The following is a 12,032-nucleotide window of genomic DNA, read 5'->3' on the forward strand; positions in this document are numbered from 1 at the left end:
GTAACAACATTCACATTATACGGGTCCCAGAAGGAGAAGAGAGAGAGAAAGGACCAGAGAAAATATTTGAAAATATTATAGTCGAAAACTTCCGTAACATAGGAAAGTAAATAGCCACCCAAGTCCAGGAAGCACAGAGAGTCCCATACAGGATAAACCCAAGGAGAAACACGCTGAGACACATAGTAATCAAACTGGCAAAAATTAAAGACAAAGATAAATTATTGAAAGCAGCAAGGGAAAAATGACAAATAACATACAAGGGAACTCCCATAAGGTTAACAGCTGATTTCTCAGCGGAAACTCTACAAGCCAGAAGGGAGTGGCATGACATATTTAAAGTGATGAAAGGGAACAACCTACAACCAAGATTACTCTACCCGGCAAGGATCTCATTCAGATTCGATGGAGAAATCAAAAGCTTTACAGACAAGCAAAAGTTAAGAGAATTCAGCACCACCAAACCAGCTCTACAACAAATGCTAAAGGAACTTCTCTAAGTGGGAAACACAAGAGAAGAAAAGGACATACAAAAACAAATCCAAAACAATTAAGAAAATGGTAATAAGAACATACATATCAATAATTACCTTAAACGTGAATGGATTAAATGCTCCAACCAAAAGACACAGGCTCACTGAATGGATACAAAAACAAGACCCATATATATGCTATCTACAAGAGACCCACTTTAGACCTAGGGACACATACAGACTGAAAGTGAGGGGATAGAAAAAGATATTCCATGCAAATGGAAATCAAAAGAAAGTTGGAGTAGCAACACTCATATCAGATAAAATAGACTTTAAAATAAAGAATGTTACAAGAGACAAGGAAGGACACTACATAATGATTAAGGGATCAATCCAAGAAGAAGATATAACAATTATAAATATATATGCACTCAACATAGGAGCACCTCAATACAGAAGGCAACTGCTAACAGCTATAAAAGACAAAAACGACAGTAATACAATAATAGTGGGGGACTTTAACACCTCACTTACAGCAATGGACAGATCATCCAAACAGAAAATTAATAAGGAAACAGAAGCTTTAAATGACACAATAGACCAGATAGATGTAATTGATATTTATAGAACATTCCATCCAAAAACAGCAGATTACACTTTCTTCTCAAGTGCACACGGAACATTCTCTAGGATAGATCACATCTTGGGTCACAAATCAAGTCTCAGTAAATTTAAGAAAATTGAAAGAACATCAAGCATCTTTTCTGACCACAACGTTATGAGATTAGAAATGAATTACAGGGAAAAAAACGTAAAAAACACAAACACATGGAGGCTAAACAATACGTTACTAAATAACCAAGAGATCACTGAAGAAATCAAAGAGAAAATCAAAAAGTACCTAGAGACAAATGACAATGGAAACACGATGATCCAAAACCTATGGGATGCAGCAAAAGCAGTTCTAAGAGGGAAGTTTATAGCAATACAATCTTACCTCAAGAAACAACAAACATCTCAAATAAACAATCTAACCTTACACCTAAAGGAACTAGAGAAAGAACAACAAACAAAACCCAAAGTTAGTAGAAGGAAAGAAATCATAAAGATCGGAGCATAACTAAATGAAATAGAAACCAAGAAGACAATAGCAAGGATCAATAAAACTAAAATCTGGTTCTTTGAGAAGGTAAACAAAATTGATAAACCATTAGCCAGACTCATCAAGTAAAAGCAGGAGAGGACTCAAATCAATAAAATTAGAAATGAAAAAGGAGAAGTTACAACAGACACCGCAGAAATACAAACCATCCTAAGAGACTACTACAAGCAACTCTATGCCAATAAAATGGACAACCTGGAAGAAATGGACAAATTCTTAGAAAGGTATAACCTTCCAAGAACGAACCAGGAAGAAATAGAAAATATGAACAGACAAATCACAAGTAATGAAATTGAAACTGTGATGAAAAATCTTCCAACAAACAAAAGTCCAGGACCAGATGGCTTTACAGGTGAAGTCTATCAAACATTTAGAGAAGAGCTAACACCCATCCTTCTCAAACTCCTCCAAAAAATTGCAGAGGAAGGAACACTCCCAAACTCATTCTATGAGACCACCATCACCCTGATACCAAAACCAGACAAAGATACTACAGAAAAAGAAAATTACAGACCAATATCACTGATGAATATAAATGCAAAAATGCTCAACAAAATACTAGCAAACTGAATCCAACAACACATTAAAAGCATCATACACCATGATCAAGTGGGATTTATCCCAGGGATGCAAGGATTCTTCAATATACACAAATCAATCAATGTGGTACTCCATGTTAACAAATTTAGAAGAAAAACAATATTATCATCTCAATAGGTGCAGAAAAAGCTTTTGACAAAATTCAACACCCATTTATGATAAAAACTCTCCAGAAAGTGGGCATAGAGGGTACCTACTTCAACATAATAAAGGCCATGTATGACAAACCCACAGGAAACATTATTCTTAATGGTGAAAAACTGAAAGCATTTCCTCTAAGATCAGGAACAAGACAAGGATGTCCACTCTCACCACTATTATTCAACATAGTTTTGGAAGTCCTAGCCATGGCAATCACAGAAGAAAAAGAAATAAAAGGAATCCAAATTGGAAAAGAAGAAGTAAAACTGTCACTGTTTGCAGATGACATGATACTATACATAGAGAATCCTGAAGATGCCACCAGAAAACTACTAGAGCGAATCAATGAATTTGGTAAAGTTGCAGGATACAAAATTAATGCACAGAAATCTCTTGCATTCTTATATACTAATGATGAAAAATCTGAAAGAGAAATTAAGGAAACAGTCCCGTTTACCACTGCAACAAAAAGAATAAACTACCTAGGAATAAACCTACCTACGGAGACAAAAGACCTGCATGCAGAAAACTAAAAGACACTGTTGAAAGAAATTAAAGATGATACAAACAGATGTAGAGTTATACCATATTCTTGGATTGGAAGAATCAATACTGTGAAAATGACTATACTACCCAAAGCAATCTACAGATTCAATGCAATCCCTAACAAATTACCAATGGCATTTTTTACAGAACTAGAACAAAAAATCTTAAAATTTTTATGGAGACACAAAAGACCCCAAATATCCAAAGCAGTCTTAAGGGGAAAAAATGGAGCTGGAGGAATCAGATTCCTTGACTTCAGACTATACTACAAAGCTACAGGAATCAAGACAATATGGTACTGGCACAAAACAGAAATATAGATCAATGGAACAGGATAGAAAGCCTAGAGATAAACCCACGCACCTATGGTCAACTAATCTATGACAAAGGAGGCAAGGATATACAGTGGAGAAAATACAGTCTCTTCAATAAGTGGTGCTGGGAAAACTGGACAGCTACATGTAAAAGAATGAAATTAGAACACTCCCTAACACCATACACAAAAATAATCTCAAAATGGATTAGAGACCTAAATGTAAGACCAGACACTATAAAACTCTTAGAGGAAAACATGGGAAGAACACTCTTTGACATAAATCACAGCAAGAGCTTTTTTGATCTACCTCCTAGAGTAATGGAAATAAAAACAAAAATAAACAAATGGGACCTAATGAAACTTCAAAGCTTTTGCAAACAGACCTACTAGAGAATGGACTTGAGGATGTGGGGAGGGGGAGGGGTGAGATGTGACAGGGTGAGAGAGTGTCATGGACATATATACACTACCAAATGTAAAATAGATAACTAGTGGGAAGCAGCCGCATAGCACAGGGAGATCAGCTCGGTGCTTTGTGACCACCTAGAGGGGTGGGATAGGGAGGGTGGGAGGGAGGGAGATGCAAGAGGGAAGAGATATGGCAACATATGTATATGTGTAACTGATTCACTTTGTTGTAAAGCAGAAGCTAGCACACCATTGTAAAGCAATTATACTTCAATAAAGATGTTTAAAAAATATAAAAAAAAAAAAAAAAAAAGCTTTTGCAAAGCAAAGGAAAATACAAACAAGATGAAAAGACAACCCTCAGAATGGGAGAAAATATTTGCAAACGAATCAATGGACAAAGGATTAATCTCCAAAATATATAAACAGCTCATGCAGCTCAATATTAAAAAAAACAAACACCCCAATCCAAAAATGGGCAGAAGACCTAAATAGACATTTCTCCAAAGAAGACATATAGATGGCCAAGAAGCACATGAAAAGCTGCTCAACATCACTAATTATTAGAGAAATGCAAATCAAAACTGCAATGAGATATCACCTCACACCAGTTAGAATGGGCATCATTGGAAAATCTACAAACAATAAATGCTGGAGAGGGTGTGGAGAAAAGGGAATCCTCTTGCACTGTTGGTGGGAATGTAAATTGATACAGCCACTATGGAGAACAGTATGGAGGTTCCTTAAAAAAGCTAAAAATAGAATTACCATATGACCCAGCAACCCCACTACTGGGCATATACCCAGAGAAAACCATAATTCAAAAAGACACATGCACCACAATGTTCATTGCAGCAGTATTTACAATAGCCAGGTCATGGAAGCAACCTAAATGCCCATCGACAGACAAATGGATAAAGAAGATGTGGTACATATATAGAATGGAATATTAGTCAGCTATGAAAAGGAATGAAATTGGGTCATTTGTTGAGATGCGGCTGGATCTAGAGACTGTCATACAGAGTGAATTAAGTCAGAAAGAGGAAAACAAATATCGTATATTAAGGCATATATGTGGAACCTAGAAAAATGGTACAGATTAACCAGTTTGCAGGGCATAAATTGAGACACAGATGTAGAGAACAAACGTATGGACACCAAGGGGGGAAAGTGGCCAGGGGTGGGGGTGGTGGTGTGATGAATTGGGAAATTGGGATTGACATGTATACACTGATGTGTATAAAATTGATGACTAATAAGAACTTGCTGTATAAAAAAATAAATAAAATAAAATTCAAAAATGCAAAAAAAAAATAAGATGTTGGGGAAAAAAAAGATGACAATCAGAATTATAAAGAAAATTTAAAAAAAAATAGAAAACTACTAGAGCTAATGAATGAATTTGGTAAAGTTGCAGGATACAAAATTAATAGACAGAAATCTCTTGCATTTCTATACACTAACAACGAAAGATCAGAAAGAGAAATTAAGGAAACAATCCCATTTACCACTGCATCAAAAGAATAAAATACCTAGGAATAAACCTACCTGAGGAGACAAAAGACCTGTGCTCTGAAAACTATAAAATGCTGATGAGAGAAATCGAAGATGAGACAAACAGATGGAAAGATATACCATGTTCTTGGACTGGAAGAATGAATATTGTCCAAATGACTGTACTACCCAAGGCAATCTACAGATTCAGTGCAATCCCTGTCAAATTACAAATGGCATTTTTCATAGAACTAGAAGAAAAAATTTTTTTAATTTGTATGGAAACACAAAAGACCCCGAATAGCCAAAGCAATCCTGAGAAAGAAAAATGGAGTTGGAAAAATCAGGCTCCCTGATTTCAGACTATACCTCAAAGCAACAGTAATTAAAACAGTATGGTACTGGCACAAAAAGAGAAATATAGATCAATGGAACAGGATAGAAAGCTCAGAAATAAACCCACGCACCTATGATCAACTAACCTATGACAAAGGAGGAGAGAATATACAACGGAGAAAAGACAGTCTCTTTAATAAGTGGTGCTGGGAAAACTAGACAGCTACACATAAAAGAATGAAATTAGAACATTCTCTAACACCATACACAAAAATAAACTCAAAATGGATTAAAGACCTAAATGTAAGACTGGATACTCTAAAACTCTTAGAGGAAAACATAGGAAGAACACTCATTTAGTTGAAAAACAACAGATTATCACCACTGATATCTAGGTCATGATTTCTTCAGTTATTGACAGTGACTGCCTTTCTAGGATTCCAGTCGTCCCCAAAGCTGGGAAGACAGGAATGTTGTCTTACCCAGGTTACTACAGTAGTCTCCCTGGGATTAGCAAACATTTTCTTAAAGAACCAGATCATAAATATTTCAGGCTTTCTGGGCCAGATGGTCAGTTACTCAGCTCTGCACTTAAGGCCTGGAAGCAGCAGTAGACAATATGTAAATGAATGGATATGGTTGTGTTCCAATAAAACGTTTTTACAAACACAGGTAGTGGGCTTTCTGTCCTGCTCCTTCTGTTCTCCATATTATAATCAGGGTATTCTTTCTAAATGTCACTCCTCTGCTTAAACACTTGAATGGCTTCCCGTTGCCCTTAGTCCAGATTCCTTAGAAGAGTAGATTTTACCCCATTAGCCTCCTCTCCAGCCATTTCTAGCTCCTAACTCGATTTTTCAGCACAATTGAACTACTTTGAATTCCCTCCAAGTTCCTGGTTCTCTTCCTTCCATGAATTTGCATATGCTGTTCTTTTACTTGGAATATTCTTCTCTCCCTGCAGCCACACTCACCATGTCTCCCCCACACACCAGGTTAGTTGATGTCTACTCATCTGTTTTTCAAGTTTCACATTAAATGTAACTTCCTCCAGGAAGCTTTCCCTGATCCCTAAATTCTCACACAGTGCTGAGATTACTAGTTTAATCGTCTGAATCTCCTGTTAGTCCGAGGCTCTGTGAGGACAGGAAATTGGTCTGCCACTCATCGTTGTACTCCAAGGTACTCTATAAATAATTGCTGAATAAATGGGTTCTTGACTGTTGAGGAAGGAAAAGACAAGAACCAACCTAAAAATGGAGAGAACCCTCAAAGGCTAATTGGTGGAGAATATGCTAAGATTTGTTTGAACTGTTCCCTCTAATCCAAAATCTGCTCCTAGAGCATTTTCTGCTTTGCCATTATAGTTTGTAGAAAGGTTTAGGAAACATGTAATATGTCTTCCAGACTTTCTGATGCGGCAACCAAAGTCTTGAATGGTTTCACTTCTGCCTTGATCTCCAGACTTAATCTGTTCACCCTCTCTTTGGCTCCTAATCTCTTACCTCATATCCTGCTTACAGTCTTGTATACAGTGTCACTTTATATTTGGTAATTCTCCTCTCAAAGTGATCTTGGCTTGCCTTTCTGACCAATACTCACATTTCAAATATCATGTGGTGGGCGTATTCTATATGCCAGGCTCACAGGACTTCTATAAGCCAGGCCTATAGGATGTAATCATTTAGTCCTTATTCAAGCCTCACAATAATGTTATAAGAGATTTCCTTTCCTTGGTCCCACTTTATAGTTGATGAAATTAAGACTTAAAGAGGTTAAGTAACTTGCCAGAGAAACAGAACAAATGGCAGAGCTGAGATGTGAGGGAAGAAGGTCTGACGCCAGAAATCACGTTTCTAACCTCATACTACTTTATAGTTTCTCTCAGACCATGTCTGTTATTTTTTGTTGTTGTTGTTGTTGTTGTTCTTTTTACCTCTCTGAATTCCTGTACAACCCCAGAAGTCTTCTGCAGTCCTCCTGCAGGTTTCATCCTGAATCTCACGGGTAGTGTGTTAAATCCAAGGTAATCATAATAACTTAACATTTATTGAGTACAGTCACTGTGTTCAGTGCTGTTCGTGTTACTCATTCAACTTTCACAGACCCTCATAAAAAAACACAAGGTTAGCTCTGTTTTGCAGATAAGGGAATAGAGGCACAAAAGGGTAAAATAATGTGTCCAAGATCACACAATTAGAATGGGAGGACCTAGAATTTAAACCACAGTAGTCTGACTCCACAACACTTACTTCTGGGTAAGGAGAGAACACATAGGGAAGCAGATAGCGTAAAGAATTCTTCAAGCCTCATAGGATGAGGTTGAAAGTGTGGGCGAGTTTAATTGATTCAGGCTGTAATTATCCAGGATAAGAGATTATAAGGATGACTTAATTATTTATTGCTGCCCAAACTATCATCAAAGTTCATGGCTTAAAACAACAATTGTTTATTAGCTGACAGTTATGTGGGTTGACAATTTGGGATGAACTTGCTTGAGAAGTTCTTCTGCTGGTTTTGCCTGGGCTCACTCACGTGGTGACAGTCAGCTGTGGCAGCTTGGCAAGGGCTTGATGCTCCAAAATCGTTTCTCTAGCAATCAAGGCCAGCTGCATGGGCATGCAACTTGTGCTTGGTTCACTGTTCAGCTATTGCTGTCTTAAAATTCTTAATAATTATGAAACAAGGGGCCCTACTGGGCCTTGCACATTATGTTGCCAGTCATGTTAGTGGTTGGTGCTGGATGTCAGCTGGGCACCTTTCTCCATGTAGCTTCTCATCCCCAAAGAGACTAGCCCAGGTTTCTTCACATAATGACAGAAGCTTTCCAAGAGGGTGAGAGCAAAGCCTGCAAGGCCTCTTGAGGTCTAGGCTCATAATTCCCACGTCATTACTTCTGCTGTATTTTATTGATCAAAGCAAGTCACAAGGCAAGCCCAGACACAAGGAGGTGGAGATCTAGAGTCCACTTCTTGATGAGAAGAACAAAAAGTCACAATGCAAAGGGGCGTGTGTAGAGGGATGGGATGAGTTTGTGACCATTTATTGCAATCTATCACAGAGGAGGTACATGTTTAAGGAGAAATGAAATCATTTCAGTCTTGGACATGTGCCGATTAAGGTTTCTCCTGTGATAAATCTATGCAGAGGTGTTCAGTATTTGGATAATATAGGTCTAGAATATAAAAGAGAATCCTGGTGGGACATACAAATTTGAAAGTTGTCATTATGCAGGTGATAAGTTTCTGAATAAACAAATCACAACACCCAGGAAGACTGCATTAGTTCAGGTAAAGGTAAACAAAGAGATTCAGTCAATCCCTCAGGCCACCCAGATATCTAAGTGCACCCTTCTTCCCATACATCTCAACCTCCCTCTCTAACAGAGACCATCTGTGGGCCTATTCATTTCCATAGCCAGCTCAAGGTCTACTACCTCCAGGGAAAGTACAGCTTTCTCTGTCTTGTCCAGATGTGGCAACATATAGTCCAATGACATATAAACCAAAAAATAGTTACTTGATCCCTACTTTCAACCCAATATGCAATGGTGGATCAGGAATAGAATAAAAACTTCCATTTGAAAAAGGAAAGAATGGGAAACATATAGCAAGCAGTAATCCTTAATAGTTTTCTTTCCAGACAGAAATTTTTGCCCTGACCATGGAAGAAGTTCCCTGATGAACCCTCCTGGATGCCTTTTGTTATGCCTGAAGACCCCTGGGTTCACCCTCTGGGAGGTTCTTCCTTGTCCATCATTCACCAGGTTCAAGATTGAAGAGGATGTTGGAGACTATGCTGGCCTGGAGACTGTCTGAGGACACAAACAATGAATGGCTTTTGCAGGTCAGATTTATGGTTTCTTTAGTAATGCAATTTCCTCAAAAACTTAATAGGCTTTTGTACTATTCATCTCTAGTCTATGTGCCAGAAATGGCACCAAAGTTCTTTTCTGGATCTGGCTCTTAAACTAGCTTATTCTGTAGTTTCTATGCTCTACCCATTCCTCTTTTCATTGTTTTAATGGTGGCTAATTTGACGTAATCTTACAAAATAAGTGAGGGTAACATCCTTAATCTGATCTTTGCTGGAAGGCTATATTTCTTTCTTTGTCTGAGGAATCTTAATGGGAGGGCTTTAAGAAAGTCTCTGAAAAACAGTCTTTTACCTCCTGTTTGGGCTACAGAAATAGTTGGATTTTCCAACCCTGTGAGGCCCCAATTTTCTATACACTTTATTTCCTTCCATTTCTGCTTGCAAACCCCTCATTTCTTATGTGAGCTCATTTCTTTCCAAAAAATCTTGCTAAGTTCAGTGAGGAGCAACCTTCACACTTTTATATTCTGGTTCTCCCCAAATGCTTCCCCTAAAATTCAGCCATAGAAGGAACATGGTCAGGCTTCCAAGTTGAGTAGGAGAAATGTCTACAATATTTTGCAATGGTATTACAAGGATCATCAGTTTTCCAGCCTGCAAGATCTGTTTCCTCACTGCCAATTGTCTGACTGTTAAGGTAATGCTATATGTTTTAAGATTCTATTAGAAGTTCCCTATTTCCAGATATCAATTTTTGTATTAGAGTAAATGCTATATTGCTGTAATAAAGAGACCCCAGAAATCAGTGACATAAAGAAAATGGAAGTTTCTTTCCTGTTCACATCATAGTTGGGCCTAGACTGACAGGGCACTCTGTTCTATGAGGTCATTCAGGACCCAGATTCCTTCTATCTTGTTGTTCCATCCTCTCCTACCATGTCTTCCTCATCTTCATGGCTGCAGCCGGTCACAGACATGTCTATGAAGGAGACAGAAAGCAGTCCAAGGCAAGCCATCTTCTTTTAAAAGGGTAAGGCAAAAGTTGTACCCATCACTTCTAGCTATATTCCACTGGCAAGAACTTAACCACAAAATCATACCTAGCTGCAAAAGAGGATAAGGAATGTAATCTCCAGTTGAGTGAACATGTGACCAGAAAAAAGAGAATGGGGCTTCCCTGGTGGCGCAGTGGTTGAGAATCTGCCTGCCAATGCAGGGGACACGGGTTCGAGCCCTCGTCTGGGAAGATCCCACATGCCACGGAGCAACTGGGTCCGTGAGCCACAACTACTGAGCCTGCGCGTCTGGAGCTTGTGCTCCACAACAAGAGAGGCCGCGATAGTGAGAGGCCTGCGCACCGCAATGAAGAGTGGCCCCCGCTCACCGCAACTAGAGAAAGCCCTCGCACAGAAACGAAGACCCAACACAGCTAAAAATAAATAAATAAATAAATTTATTTAAAAAAAAAAAAAAAAAAAGAAGAGAATGGATTTTATTATGACAACAATTGACCTGGGAGAAAAGATAGCCAAGGTTAAGAAACCTCAGAAATAAAAAGCCAAAGTGGGGGAGGGAGGGATAAATAAGCATTTTGTTTCTTAGAAAGAAAATGATAGTCTGAAAAAGGAAGGAAGAAAAGGAAGGAAGGAAGGAAGGGAGGAAGGCAAAATCTAGTTGGTGGGTACCCGAGTTTCCATTTTATTATTTCCAGTTCTTTTCTGAATACATTTTTTAAATAAAAAGTTTTCTTAAAATTTATTTTAAGGGAATTAGACAGAGAAAAAAAGACCCTGGAAGAATATGAAGGTAGAACAATTGTGATATGAGGAGAATAGGAAGAAAATGGAGTAATGAAAGTCAACGGGAGAAAAATTTCAATTGCCTCAGAGAAGACAAGGAAAAACTAGAAAAGGAAATGTTCTTTGGATTTGAAAATCTAGCAGTTACTAGTGAATAATTATGGCAGAAGCTAGATTTCAGTGAATTAAGGAGTGAAAATGAACAAAGAAAAACATGACAGCAAGCATGGACTAGTCTTTAAGAACACTGACTTTTTAGGAAAGAAGAGATAAGATGGCAACGAGTTATAACTAGTTCCACTGGCATGTGGATGAGAACCAGCCTCCGGGAGTTGGAGGTATTGGGTCCTAGACCAGAGTTGGGGTATTGGCTCCTAGAGACTAGGGTGGTCTACAGTTCTAGCTGCCCAGCATATACATAATGTGCGTTGTGAACAAGTACTAATTCAACCAAGCTCTCAGACACTCAGAAACTCTTTGGGTCAGTATATTATAGAGGTAACCAGTATGCATAGAACAATGTTATTCTAGGGCAAGGCCTGTGTCAACCCATACCTGACTTCTGTAGCGCTGGGAGGGCCATGCTTCTTCCATATGCTGAGAGGAGCCTACATATGCTTGGAGTTCACCAAAAACAGGCTGCCTGGTCACACGTTCAGGATGACTTCCTCTCAACATCAGAAAAATAACTTTGCTCTGTGCACGCCAGAAGGCTTCAGTTCCACGAAATAGCCCAATTGCTTAAAAATAGACTGGGAGTGGAAAAACACTCTGGCAAAGGGATAAAAGGTGTGGTTAAAGGCTGGAGTGCCATTTTAATGTGGTTGGGCTGTGCCTGACTGGTAGTTTAAAGGAGTTATGCTGAGCCAGGCTGATTGAGGGAGGGTTTTATTGATTGTGCTTTTATTTTTTAATGGGAGAGACTTGAGCTTTATAGGCTA

The 12,032-nt window shown here is 38.5% G+C and overlaps 1 protein-coding gene across 1 annotated transcript in view; it reads right to left on the bottom strand.

Moving 5' to 3' along the window:
- TLCD4 (TLC domain containing 4) overlaps positions 1–11,676 on the bottom strand; it is a 79,158-nt gene extending 67,482 nt beyond the window's left edge. The window contains exon 1 of the mRNA XM_061186294.1: positions 11,647–11,676. The gene's annotated coding sequence lies outside the window, so the exon portion shown is untranslated. The remainder of the gene's footprint in view (positions 1–11,646) is intronic.
- Positions 11,677–12,032: the final 356 nt, after the last annotated feature.

The sequence above is a fragment of the Eubalaena glacialis genome, chromosome 3 (genome assembly GCF_028564815.1).
Source record: "Eubalaena glacialis isolate mEubGla1 chromosome 3, mEubGla1.1.hap2.+ XY, whole genome shotgun sequence".
Lineage (NCBI taxonomy): Eukaryota > Metazoa > Chordata > Mammalia > Artiodactyla > Balaenidae > Eubalaena > Eubalaena glacialis.